General features: G+C 34.8%; 1 protein-coding gene across 18 annotated transcripts in view; it reads left to right on the forward strand.

The window, feature by feature from the left end:
• The window catches only part of GRIK2 (glutamate ionotropic receptor kainate type subunit 2), a 414,885-nt gene that overhangs the window by 84,310 nt on the left and 315,611 nt on the right, over positions 1-14,964 (forward strand). For 2 of the 18 annotated variants that reach the window (XM_035561784.2, XM_035561782.2), the window contains one exon: positions 909-4,623. The exons of 13 other annotated variants lie outside the window; for them this stretch is intronic. The gene's annotated coding sequence lies outside the window, so the exon portion shown is untranslated. The remainder of the gene's footprint in view (positions 1-908; positions 4,624-14,964) is intronic. 3 more of the 18 variants (XM_035561786.2, XM_050709386.1, XM_050709388.1) reach the window with 2 other exon arrangements.

The following is a 14,964-nucleotide window of genomic DNA, read 5'->3' on the forward strand; positions in this document are numbered from 1 at the left end:
CTGTGACAGTGCAGGAATGGCAATAGTTGCCTGGCTGAATCAATTTTGTTGTTAGTTCTATTCTAACTGCTCATTTCAGCAGTTTCATGAAGGGGAAGGTCTTCTAAAATAAATTTATATTCTCTGTGTGCATATATATGGGCAAAGAATTTGTCACCTTGATTGGTATGAGGCTTTGGGAAGTTATTGCAGTTGATATCATATGTTGAAGCAGAATGCTAAGGATTATACTAAACTTTTTCTGAATAATGTAAAACTTCAACATCTATAAAGACCAAATCGACACTGTCCACTGTGCAGATGGGATAATCATGCACATTGGTGTATTTATCTGGAACATCTGAAGCTGTTAACTTATATCGCATAAAGCACCACAGACTTGCATTGTCTTAATTCTGACTTTTCTGCATGGGATTTGTATTCAGATACTCTGATGTGCAGGTCAGAAACCCTGCCCTGCTTTTCCCAGACTAAGCACGCTGCTATGCTAGTAATATCTACACATTGACCTACAAAGACATTCTGTGCAAGCCTGTCACCACAGGAAGATTTTGCATGTTGTCATGTCTGTAGTCTGTGCCTGTCTCCTCCTGCACAAGGAGGACAAACACATACACACAGAAGTGTAACAGTCTTTGTGTACAAAAGAGTTTTCATGCTCTGTGCAGGCAGGTGTTTTAAACCTAAGAATAGGCCTAGAATCAACTGAGTTGGTTGTAACTATCAATGAGTCTAGGAAAGGTTTTCATTGCATTCTGCATAGGTGTGTCTAAAAAGCAGCCTTTCATAAGCAACCCCAGAAGAAACTCAGGCTTTCTGGTCCAGAAACTTGAGTGTTGGAAAGCAACTATTTTATGTATGTGAGTTTTGAGTTTCTTTTTTTTTTTTTTTTTTTTTTCTTTTCACAGACAAGCTACTGGAACACCAGGCAGATGTAGGTCTTCACCTGAAGTTCAAATGGATAGGAGAGGCTGTTGATGTAGTGGTTGAGGATTCTGTAAGCTGCTGGTATGGGGAAAGATTTAACTCAAATTTTCTTGCAGGGCTAAAGTCCATGTGGTTACTGTTAGTGCTGAAGGACAAGGACGTCTGCACTTGTTGGTATTAATCTCATTTCCTGCCCTGTGAATGATTTCATAAAATTTTAATATAAAATTCTACTTGCTTTTGGAAGATAGAAGATACACATCCCAAGGAGGATTTTCTCTCCTCCATTTCTCTCTGGTCTGTGCTGTCACTCTGGATGCTGGTGAGCAGTATTGACACTGGGTCCAGACTGTCACCTATGTGAAAGGAAAGGAAATCATCCTTTCCATGGGCATATTTTAAAGGAGCCCACATGCCTCTAGGGGTTCTGGACTCTGACACATACAAGGGCGACTGGTTCCATGAAGGCAGTTTGGAGGACCAAACATGATCTGGCAGATACAGTAGCTGGCCACTGCAGACCAAGGTGGAAAGTACTTGACCTATATGCCAAGCTTCTTGCTCGCATTCCTTCACCACCATTTGTGCTTTTTAAGGAAGTTGTTAGAAAAGGAAACATCTTCTGCATAGCCCTGTGACAGAGCAAGTGCTAGATAGGTTATAATGGGTGTCCTACAAGTTCTTGTAGGATAAAAAACATTGGAAGTTATTTTGTCTGTTGAGAAATGTGGACACAGAATATCTTTGGTCGTGTGTAGCATTCACAGAACCACAGAATTATCTAGGCTGGAAGAGACGTTGTCAGCCTCTTCTTGGGTTACTGTGGGCTTCATTTCCCATGCAAGTGTACGGTCTGTTATGTACTTCACCTTGGGAGGGCCTCCATGCCAATACTGGAATGTACAAAGTTTGCCAACATTCAGAGATATGGCACATGATCACATACTAATAGGTGTTATAGACTATATAATTCAAAGATGATCTATAAAGTTAGATTCACACTATTCTAAGCATGTAGCTCTGAAACACCCTTACATAGGTTAAAATTAATTGATTGCAGCTATGCTTTTACAGCTTTTGTTGGAAATTGTGGGATTTTAAAACATAAGTGTTTATAAATAAATATCCTAACATTAAATGGAATTCTTACTGCAATTTATAGGGTAACAGGCTGACTATTAAAAGAAGTAATTATGGATTTATTGAGCTTCTGTGGCTGTTTTATTTTTAGAATCTTCCTTGGAGAACTGTTTTTCATTTTCCAACTCTTACCTAGTAGTTTTGAAAACAAAATAAGTCTGCTTAGTGTCAAAGGTTCCACTTGGAGAATAATTCTTAAAATGCCTTCCTGAATGTCAATTCCAGCAGTTCTGCCTTATTGAAAAGTGCTCTGAAATCCTTAGGGATGGAAGATGGCAGGTGCTATATGAATGCAAAGTTTCATCTGTGGCAGATCTAGGTCAAAACCTTAGTAAGGGCAGTAAAATTCACCTTTTCTCAACATGTAATTGCTGCAAAGGGCAGTTTTGAAGTCTTCCTCAACAGTTTTTAGCAGCTGTCAGTCTATTAACTGACTTCTGTGCTGCTGTTGATATTGCTCCTCTGGAAATGTTTTCAGATATGCAGCCTGAGAAACACTTTCCTTTGCATAGATGTGGCTATAGATAATCTGTTCTTTATGAAATGCATGGTGGGATGTAGGAATAGTAAAGAAAGAGAAAGACTGTTGATTAGATCTTAAATGATTGTTGAAGATCTCAGATTAGATACGGATTTTCATTATTTTGGGATTCCTATATGAGTAAAAGAGAATGTTTGCAATGAAACTAAAATCTTGCCAAGACCAGCTTAAATCTTCTGATGCATCTACCAAAAGAGATTGTGTGTGATCTGAATAGACTTGAGCTAAACAGTAATTTTTGGTTGTTACATATAGTTTCTTGATGTTTCTCACACATACTTTCTCCCTCTATTTATGAAATGAAGAGAGGAACAAAACTGGGCAGTGTACTGAGGGTTAGTTTGTTTTTCTGAGACTCAACACTTATAGAATTTAAAGTGATTAGTATGGACATGAAAGTGGTAAACTGATATGCTTGCAGTTTTTGACAGATCTGTTTTGTGAAAATGTTCAGAAAACCCTATTTCTTTAACGTTGATTTAAACTGTATGTTTTACCCTCTCAAATGGCACAGGTGCTCAAGATGGCAAAGTGAATTATAAAACCTTGTGTGTGATTACACTCTAAAATATTTCATTTCAAAATTTAACATTGAGAAAAGATGAGTTATGCAATCTGTTTTATTCGTAGCTGAGCAAATTCAGGTACATATGAAAATGTTTTTCTTTTTTTTTTTTTGAGTTCATCCTGGTTTTTACTCTCTTAAATTATTTTAATCTTCTGTTTGAAATCATATTATTGTTTTCAAAGTTGTACACTTCTTTTTAAATTCCTGTATATAAAATTTTAAAGTTACATCGTTATCCTAAAAATAAATTAAAATAACATTCAAAACAGACATAGCTTGAAATTCTATTAGAATATTTGAGTACTTTTGACAGTATTTTCAAATAAAATTTTGAATTATTTGTTGCTGTTTTTGAATTATTTTATTCAGCTTTGCACAAAAAAAAACAACATTCAATGGTTTTTATTTATTTATTTTAGAAAAGTGCTGTTAATTTCTATAGAATTGTAAAATACAATGGGTTTAACTTGGGGTTGGGAGGAGCTCTTTCTTAATGTATAGTGTAAGTGACAGTGCCCTTCACTTGCAAACTGAGACCATTTTATGTAGTTCAATTTTGAGCCAGTTTAATTACATGAGAGATGGAGATTGTGTTTTCTAAGAGCTCTTTGATTATGATGGAAAATCAGAGTAAAACAAACAATCAAACAAACAACAACAACAAAAAAACAACAAACCACAAAAGAATGCTCTCCTGAAAATATTTTATCTTTCCTGGGTTGTTGATTTGCTAAGCAGAGGCCCAGAAGGACAATTATTTTTCTTAGTGGAAATCAGTGGTATCTTTATTTATAATTAAATTCTGTTTTGGTAAAAATTAGTTCCATATTTAATAGATGTTATCACATCTTACCTTGTTTTCTCCTCATTGCACTGCTGCCATGGCATGTATATACCACAGTCAAAGCTGTGACAACCTAAAGATTGTAAATTTGGATGCAAATAATCAGTGTAGATTGATTAGTCATCTAAGTTAGTCAAGTTTCTAGGGAGTTCTTTGAGCTCCATGACTACCATGCTAATGGAATCCAAATTAATTTAAAATTAGCTTAAGTGTGTCTGTAAGAGGTAGTTTTAACTGTCTCCAATGTCACCATATTTATGGTGGATATACATATTTTTTTGAAGACACCCGCTGTTTTGGTTCCACATTGTGACTGCTAGAAACATTTCTAATCAGTAAAGACTACAGATGATTTTCACACATTTCCACGTATCTGTAGATCCCAAATACTTGTTACTTTATGGCAATTATTGTATATGACATAGTGTTTGTTACAGTTTTAATAAAAATGATCAGAGGTATCACTTTACAGTGAAATTTTATATTCAAATTTTTGTTTGTTTTCTTTATTTTTTAAATCTCCAATCATGCTTGGAGATTAGTTCATCTTCAAAAGATCAGTGTGTTGGATTTCCATAACAGCATTTCAGCGACAGCTCAAAGGTAATACGTTTCCTAACTCAAATATAGCAAACACTGTCCAGACTTCCTACCACTTCATTTACATAGAATTGATGAATACCATGTGAAATACCTTTAAATGTTTTATTTCTGCATTATAGCATCTCATAGATCATGCTTTTTTGAATGAAAGTATTCAAAATTACTGTCTTAAAACTTGGTTATGAATGGAACTGGGAAGTTTGGGTGTACCTGAAAAGTATAGCAGAGACCACTTCAAAGTAGATAAATAAAAAGCACCAAAAAAAAAAAAAAAAACACCTCACAACACATCCCCATCCCCAAGTGTGTTAATTTTAAGTCAACTTACTTCAGTTAATTCAAAATGTACTTACCATTGTCTCCTCTGTGCCTGCTAAAAGGCCTAAAATTTGTTGCACATTCCTTTTGTACCTACATCTGACAGCAATAATACATAATTTACGTACCTCATAAAATTACTCTGACAAGCTGATTTGCTGCAGATAGTAGAAATGTTGATAAAAGAGTAGTTTGTGCTTAGAAACATATTTTTGGTCTTTCAGTTTTCTGGTGTCTGAGAAGTTCAATCATTCCATTTCTACTTGCAACAAAAGATGCACTCATAAACAGCTATAACTCTATAATGTGCCATTTGATATAAAGGTACCTAATTTCATATTCAAGTCTTGAAGCACAGAAGGAACCATATGCATTTTATCTATATGGGGGCTTGAAGCCTAACTGCAAACTAATATAGGACACAAATTTGGTAATTATTCTTCATCACCAAAATGTAATGAGTAACTGATAGTCAAATGTATCCATTTTATTAAGAAGATTGGGAAAAGTGTTTTCCAGTTTGTATAGTATTTTCTTTTTAGGGACAGAGTGCTTCTCTGCTAGAATGACAGAGATGATTAAAAAAAAAATCCTTCTCTTTTGTCATGCAAAGGGCAAACATGGACTTTTATGCTTTCATTTTGGTGAGGAAGAGGTCTTCAGGTATTGCTCCATGGGTAACACAAGTAAAAATTAAAGTAACATCTACCAGCACTGACTATATACAAATCTGTGCCTAATTATTAGTATGATACACCATAAAATAAAAAAACAGAATTAGTATTTGGACCGTGATGCTGACAAAACGCCACAAGAACACTAAATTCCAACAGGCTATTTTTTATATACAAAGTAACAGTTTTGAAGTAGTAATAAGTACTAAGGGCATACAATTAGCATTTGAGTACCATTTAAAGCCTACACATATTAAAATGATTCTTTGATTTTGTGTACATTGTGTAAAAACATACTAAATGTTGCTAGAGTATTTTTACTCATCTAGTGTATTTTTAACAAAAACTAATTATATCACCATAGAAATTGATATTCACTTGTGGGTCATCAGTTCTACTGTATCATCACTTTCTAAATTATACAGCTGAGTCTCTTGTTCTGAGTCCTTCAGCACACTTCTAGGTTTGTCTATTTATGTTCCCTCATAATAAAAAAAGAATTGTTCCCAAGCAAATAATTATTCCACAAAATCAATTAAAACAATTACTGATATGTTTTCTTCTTGGATTTGAACAGGCGTAACATATAGTTTTAACTTTTTAATGCATAGTGGCCATGCAGATATATTTTGATGCTTTCCTTAATATAATCCCTTAGTATTCCTCAGTAAGGAATACAATTTCCTTAGTATAATCATATTTTGTGCATGGTAGTCTAAATAAAATTGTTCTGAGCAATTTCTTACAGCTGTTCAGGAAGCTGATTTAAATTAAAGCCTATTTGTACTTGTTATTTGTTTAAATGGATAGTTTTTCAAAAACGTGGGATTGCTTTTGCTATGTTAATTTTTAAAGTAGGGGTTTGACAAGATGACTATGTATCAGATGCAATTTGGGGAAAAATGTTATACAAAAAGCTGAGCCTACTTTATTGCACTGACATCTATAATTAAGCAGAGAGGTATATAGAAATAATCAAAGGTAGACCTCTAATTATAACCGTATCTTCTGGTATGTTTTACCTGTGAGAACTGATGTTGAGGCCAAACTTTTTTTTTTTTCTTTTTTTTTAAGTTCATCAGGGAGGAAAGGGATAGGTTCCTATTTCAGGCCATTCAAAGAATCCTGTTCTGAATGATCCTTTAGAGAACCCTTTTCTTCATTGTTCATGGGGGATCACTCAGTTTAAACTCCTGGTATAACATCAGTCTCTCAGAATATCATCTAGTCATGTGGCCCTATGCACGCTTACTACAAGATCAAAAATATTTGCTGACAATTGGACATTTTCTTCCCATTAGCTTCAAAGAGATGTTAAACTAGCCCCTTTTAGACTTTACAACCTTAAAGAAAAATTGCTGTATAGCTTTACCAAAGTTTTCAGAAACAGCTCTTAAGATATATGTATTTTCACTATACAGAGAATTTAAGAATAAGTCCGTATAATTCATAGCTCATTGAAGGCTGCTTTCACTAGTCTAGTAAAAAGTCTTTTTTTTTTCTTTTTTTTTTTTTTCTGAGTGATCATTCAGATAAAATAGAAATTACATGACTCTTGACTGAAGGTCACTTTCCAGCCACAACAAAAGTGAAGATCCCCATGACAGACATGGAAGTGCTAACAATTTGGCCTAGGAACTAGTGGTCAATGCTTTTAGAGTTTAATTCACGTATTGGGTTTTGTTTAACTTTACCCCAAAAAATCTACAGAAGCTTCCTGAAGGAAAAAAGAAAGATTTTTCTGCACATCCATGCTAAATATTTATATATATATATATAAAGTGAATCATATAAAGCAACAGACAAATTAGTGTTCCTCTTCTTGCATCTGATTCTTCAGCATATTTGTCACTTTTAGAATAAAGCTTTATAACTGATTGTCTAACTAATTAGAACTCTCATATGCCATATTACCCATTAGCCTGAGGTTTTTATATGGATTTGCTTTCTACTTACTCACTGGATTCTCCCTGTTGAAATGATGTCAGCTTACACTTGTTGGGCTTCATTTTGTTCTTATCTAAACAGATAAGTTTATAACTGAAGGATAAGTTGCCTGAGTCTTTACTACAGATATAAAAATTGTAATAACAGAAAATACTTCAGCAAAATATTTTCTTTTCCTCAATATTTCCTGTATTAGGTGGAAAAAGAGTGGAGATCATTGAAAAAATACACTCATAAAGATTTCTTCTTGGTGAAAATTTTCATGAAGATTGCTTGTGTTCTGAGTGTTGAGATCTGGCTCTGCTTATTTTTTTTTGTATTTTCCTTTTTTGTTTTCAAAAAGTAGTGAAAAAAATAACTATAGTGATATGAAACAGAAAAACTGTATTCATCAAATGTTTAATATTTCTCAAATTACTAGTAATGAACATAGTATTTAAATATCCTACTTTTTATTTCTCCTAGATAATTGTTTCATGGGATGTATCACGATTTGCACACTCTTTTCTTATGAATATTACCTAGTTTAAAATCTCTTTAATAATTACGTTGTAAATGACCTATATGATATAGTAATATGGTTTGAAGATAAAAAAAAATATATAATCAAATAACATTAACAAAAAGAAGAATTCTGCTTTGAATATCTTTAGCTAAAGGTTTATAAAGCAGTCATGCTTATTATAAAAGGGTACAATCATACTTCTGTCCAAATGAGTGCATTTTATACTTAAAATACAAAATTGTTCAAGAATGCTAAAAAATGAAATATCTACCTAATGAATACCTTGAGTAACCCTAGACATACCTCACAGATGAGGTACAGTAACAAAATAATTTTGCCTCATATTTGTATGACATTTTGAAAAATGTTAAATAGTCCCTTTCCTACAGAAAATGAAGACAATTGTTTTGGTCTTTCCTAATGTTCATTAACTGATTCTCTAATTGCCTTATGGGGATTTGTGAGCTTGATATATTTATCTTGCGTTGTTTGGAATATCTCTCACAGTTGGCAAATATTTTAATGGAATAATTTAGCCAAGTAAATGTTGTTCAAATAGCGGTTTATGTAGTGAAACTGATTAATCACTTTCAAGGAACTCCTATCTACACTGTGGCAAACATAACAGAGATATAATGGATTTAATATTCAAAAATAGCACAAATGGATATGAACCATACGGTGCTTTTTTTTTTTTTTTTTTTTTTTTTGGCCTTTGTGGTCTAATCTTGTGATTTGGTCAGAGATTAACAGTTTAGTTTTTCTTTCTCTTAGGACAACTTAGTAGAGCTTAACTTGAACTTTCTGATGCATGTAACTAAGGTCATCACTATCGTATCTGACATATCAAAGTGTTTTTTTTTTTTTTTTTTTCCCTTCAACACAGAACCATGAGGATCTAAGGTGTGAAAACTTTGGGATGGATGACTAAAATTCATGTAGGGCATAAAATAATTTTTTGATGCAGATATACTTGATTTGGCCAATTGTTAGATAATTTAGAAGTTTTGCTATGGTGCTTGAGCTACCCAAGGCTGAAAACAATATAGTCACACACCTGTGGCATTCTGCCAAAACATCTGTATTGTTTTCACATGTGAGCTAGTGTCTGCATTTGTCATGAATAAATATCACTTCAAATTTTCACTCATTTAGGGAATTACTGAATTTACTGTTACATTGGATTTCCCAAAGTGATTCCAAATGAAAGAGCAGGCAGGCAATTTCATTTCTGGCAGTATAGATTTACTCTGTACATGCCCAGGAGATAAAGGTGTGTTCAGTTTTGGTGCTGACAGCTGGTTGGGAGGTACAAACTCCTCTGCTCACACAAGGAATAATAGGAAAATATTAGGATTGGTCCTTACACCAAGCTTACTGATGAAACAGTAACTGTTACTTACTTACTTTCTGTTACTTTCTGTTACTGTTACTTTCACTTACTGTGAAAACAGTTTGTCATAATGCCATTTCTATTTAGTAGTTTAAGCTAAGTGTTTTATTTATTAGTCTGGTATTGGACCACATGTTTGAGTTCACTTTTTCTGAGGAGCCAAATCCACTTAACCCCAGAAAGCGTCCACAATGTGGTCATGTAGCCACTTGATTTGCTTAAGGGGAAGCAAAGGAGGTGTGTATGGGTGGGAGCTTTCAATCCTTTTTATTTTCTTAAGTAGTTTCATTCTTGCATGGCATAACTTTAAACTATTGAGATAGTTTGCAGTGGATAAAGAATCCATCTGAATTTCAGTTCTGCTTTAAAGACTATCTATATATTCAATACTAAGCTGCAACTGCATAAATTACAGAATCGAGAGTGGGAAGTAGGAGCTTTCTTTTGACAGATCACTATCTTAGGAATATCACTTTTTATTCATGATGATTATGTATTTATGCATGTCTTTATGTACACAAGTTATGATAAACACTACTCATCTTATATTTTCTTCTAAATGTCTTACATAATCACTGCTATGCATACTGGCTTGTCTGGTCATTGACAATCTTTCCTATTGGATTGCGTAGAAATTTAATATAATTTGGGGCTGTGGATTCTGCTTGAGTGGTTAGCAGATCAGTGTCCAAATTCTCAGAAATTCCTCTAAATCACATACTTTTCTCTTCCCTTTTCTTCTCTATTCTGTAGATCTTCTAAAATATCCAGTTTCTCAAGGAAGGATAATTTGCATCCATACTAAGACTAAAACTGTGCTAATTTTTTTACATAGTATGCTGTTATGGGTTTGATGCAACTTAGTACTGAGAATGGTTGTGATGAAACATTGATCTCTCTTCTGATCTTTTTTATACTAGTATATTGAATCAGGGTTTAAAAGATTTTGTGTGAATCAAAGACAATATTTATCAACTAAGTTCAGTCTGCTGTACTTCAGGTATTTCTTAAGCTCTAAATAAATTTCAGAAGTGCAATGTAATCTTAATGCTTAAATTATTATTATTATTATTATTATTATTATTATTATTTAATCCTAATTCCCCTTTTGGCTGCTTTCTCTCTAGGAAGTCTATACTTCAAGAAAACTTGCCTGATTCCTCTGTCTAGCTGTTATTATAAAAAGAAGCAACATTTGACTCCATTTCTTGTATTCGTTACTCTTGAAGATGTGCAGTTTTGATTTGACCATATACCAGTTCTAAATATGCTCCTGAATTTAAGTGCATACTAAGGTCATGGATTAAGTATTTCCTTAGGGCTGATGACTATGGAACACCTATAAACTGGAATCCTAGGGGAATTGGTCTGTACCTCTAATTTAAATTTCTCTAGGACACACAAAGAACTATATATATATATATATATATATTTAATTTATTTACTCCTAATTAATTTTTCTGTCTAGTTAAGTATGCTTATTTGCTTATTGAACTATTGAGCAGTATTGACCCAAGCTGAACTTCAGGTCCCTTTGTAAAGACACATTTTATGTTCTGAAAGGTGTCTCATGTTATGAAACAAAAAAGGGAAATACAGTTTTAGTGATGACGAATGAAACAGGGTCTTTTGTTTGTTTTTATGACTGGGACTGATAAAAAGCATTTCATGTTATTCTGTGTCCAAGAAAAACTAGTCACTCAACTTTCACACTTCATTTAGCTGCAGTCAGATTCACAATCCACAAAAAGCCAAGACATGGCTAACAATGTTTTTTTTTTTTTTTAATTTAATCTATCTATATATTTCTTTGCATATACAAATTGTAAAAAAATAAAAAATAAAAAAGATTGTAAAACCAAACATTTTTAAGCAAATGTACTTTGACCATCCTTTTAAAATCTCTGCTCTTCTCTACTTTTTAAATAATATCCAAACAAACACTGTAACAGAAGGTGGTTCTCAAGTCTAGCTGGCAAATTTGTTAGGTATTACAGCATGAAACTTCTGCTTGTAGAGGAGGTGCAGAGCCTGTTGGACACCAACTAGTTGCAGTAGTAGCCACAGAAGCAAACATAGTTTCCTAGGTTTGAAGAGACCTCGCCCAGTGTGCCTCTGAGAAAATCTCCCTCCTACCCTCTCAGTATAGCTGCAGTAAACTAAGGTGAGATTTTATCAAGCATGTCTATTTTTTTTTCTTTTTTAAATAAATATGTATTCTTAGCTGAATTATGTGGTCTTACAGCTCAACATCTGATGCTATTTACTCAACGACTGTGAAGGTCAGGATGGTGATCTTGGCAAATACATGAACACTAAGCAGAACCCCTGCTCACTTTAAAACAGATGATTAATCATTGCTTTCTTAATAGCCAGTGAATACTGTACTTGTGTTCTAACTTTCAACGGTGCCTCAGTTTCTTTGCATCTATTGTGGTTTTTCTGCCTCCCTCCCGCCCCCCTAATTTGGGAAATGAGGGATTTTGGTCAGGATTTTCCTTTCCTAAGCTTTAGATCTGTGAACCAGAGCTCTTTGTGTTATGTAGTAATGGATATGGAATACATCTAATAAAAGGCCCCAAGTATAACAGTATTGAAACATCCCAGCAGTGAACATTATAGTGACTAATTTTCAGATACCTGCTGATAACAAGAATTCATGGTTCTGAAATAGGTGCATAAGTTTCAATGCTTCAATGTCCATAACACTTCATCTCTGCTGCTCCCTCCTTATCACACTCTTCCACTGCTCCAGCATGGGGTCCCTCCCACATGATGCCATCCTTCCCAAACTGATCTTAGAGCTCTTCAAGAACTGCTCCAGTATGGTTCTGTATGATGGGGTCTGTCCTTCAGAAATGGACAGCACAGGTCCCCCACAGGCAGCAGCTGCCCCCCAGACCCCCTGCTCCTGTGTGGGCTCTTCTCCGTGGGCTGCAGCTCTGGCCCGGGGTCTGCTCCTGCGGGGGCTCTCCATGGGCCACAGCCTCCTCCAGGCCACATCCACCTGCTCCACTGGGGTCTCCTCCACGGGCTGCAGTGTGGAGGCTGTGGGACCCATGGGCTGCAGGGGGACAGCCTGCTCCACCAGGGGCCTCTCCACAGGCTGCAGGGAAACTTCAGCTCCTGCACCTGGAGCACCTCCTGCCCTCCTTCTGCACTGACCTTGGTGTCTGCAGGGTTGTTTCTCTCTGTTTCTGTGCAACAGCGGCTGGGAGAGAAAGAGAAGAGTGAGTTGTTTGTTGTTTTTTTTTTTTTTTTTCCCTCCCCGTTAAATCTTCTCTCACAGAAGTGCAAACAACATCACTTATTGGCTTGGCTCTGGGCAGTGGTTGGTCCCTTTTGGAGCTGTCTGGACCTGACTCATTTAATGTGGAACTACTACTGGACTCTTCACAGAGGCCACTCCCTGCAGCCCCCCTACTATAAAAACCTTGCAAGTAAACCCAATACAAATATAATCAGTAATGCACTTTCTTTGGCAAACTGTTTAAGATGTTCTTTGAGAACAGTTGTTCATGTCCTTTAGGCAATGTTTTGGATGAATCCTGACAGTGAGAGGTGTGAGGCAAGCTAAGCTAGCCCAAGAAGTACTCATCCAGGGGATTAAAAAAGCTTTATCCTTGAAAAACAAGCATCTCCAGAATTAACAGACAAATTCAGATTCCTGATAATCTACACCTTAGACCTCAGCAGGCAAGGAACAGTGCAATTCAGTTCCTTCCTCCCTCCTTTTGAAGTAATGTCTGATGAAAGATGGATAAACAATCACTGAAGAAAGCAAACTCACTTTCTCAGCTGGTATAAATGAGTACATCTCTGAGTTAATTTGTAACAGCTGGTATTGCAGCAGGGTGGCTGAATGTGTTAGAAAAGGTTGTGGTTTAGCTGCAACTGTACTAGGATAGTTGTGCTCTAGGGTATGGGATATTTTTTTCTTGCTTATTGTATTTCATAGCAATTTTCCAATTTTATATATATATATATATAAATAAATAAATACTGTATTTTTACCTTAAGTCAATTCTAAAGAAGAGAGATTTCTGACTGAGACCTTATTTCAACTGCTGAATAGGGACAGTTTTTCACCTTCAGACAGGAGAATGTGTGAGCTATCCTCTGAAAACACTACAAAGACAAGTCACTTCTGTTTTGTTGTGAGGTAAACTGGCAAGGTCATAACATGTTGAGTTTTTGCTTATTCATTCTCTCAGGATGCAATAACACTAAAATAAAACTCTAAGACAACAAATTTCCAACTGTATTAACTTTTATTTTTCTTTATATAAGAAATTTAGTTGAATAAGGAAAATGCAGTGAAATAGTTTCAGAAATTCTTTCTGTCAGTTCAAAAAAAAAAGGTTAGACATTTAAATAAAAATATTTTTATACATTCCATTAATTGTGGCATTATTAGGTGAGGTTTTCGGAACTGCATCGGCCATAGGATATGTTTAGTGAAATGAAGAATAATTCTGCTGCCTATTGGAATTTATAGCCTGAGCTATGTTTGCTGTCTTAGTTAAGCAATAGGCATTATTTCAAGTGACTAATTAAAGAATTTTATGAAATGGCACCTATTCAGTTTTGTATAAAGACTAATTATTTCCACCCTCTCTTCTAAACCGTCAAAAGGTCAAGTGTCAGTGCCCTAACCTGATATCTGGTGTTTTTGAATTGTTTAATATGTATTATGAATTTTGAAAGAAATGGTCTGCCTTTTCTAATAATAAATGCAAATAATATGGCTGATGCTGTAGTAATTGACAACAGTCAATACCAGATGCTAGTCTGTGTGTTTTTTAGGGCAGTATCTGTTAAAAGGAAGTATGAGAGAGGATTCACTTGTGTATGAACAAGTGTAAATTTGTAAATGTTGCTATATATACAAACAGCCTAGTCATATTTACTGTTGTGCTGGAGAGACAAATCTCCAACACTAAGTAGATTGGACGAGATATAAGCATGTTCAGTTTATAATTTCTGTTGTTATTAAACTTAATAGATGAATTTTATCAAAAATGTTCATGACCTTAAAAATGTTTGCAGGGCTTATTTTGCATATAAGTAGGTTGCATTTATACAAAGATTAAACAGCTGTTTTTCATAGAATAATTTTCTCTAGGCATTAAAACTGTTGATCCTTCTATCTTTGTACCCATTAAATTAATCAAGTTTACTACTGAAAATAGCACCTACAAAACTCTACAATTTACCGTAGAGGAAGTGTAAAAGTAGTGACTCTCTTGATTTTTTGTTTCCCCTTCTCCTCTTTTCCCCCACCCCCAAATTCTTGATTTCCTATTTTATGTCATCCTGTCTGAACTAACAGATTTATAAACCATCTCCTTGAACAGTAAAACCATTTGCCATTTGGTGGAATTGGCTGACATTTCATTTTTGCTGTGCAGATTGCAGATAATGTTGACGTTATTTCACTGGGCTCTGTACTACATCATTAACGTATTGGTCATGACTGAATCCCAAATACTTTCACTCTTGCA

This window comes from Cygnus atratus, chromosome 3 (assembly GCF_013377495.2).
Source record: "Cygnus atratus isolate AKBS03 ecotype Queensland, Australia chromosome 3, CAtr_DNAZoo_HiC_assembly, whole genome shotgun sequence".
Classification (NCBI taxonomy): Eukaryota; Metazoa; Chordata; class Aves; order Anseriformes; family Anatidae; genus Cygnus; species Cygnus atratus.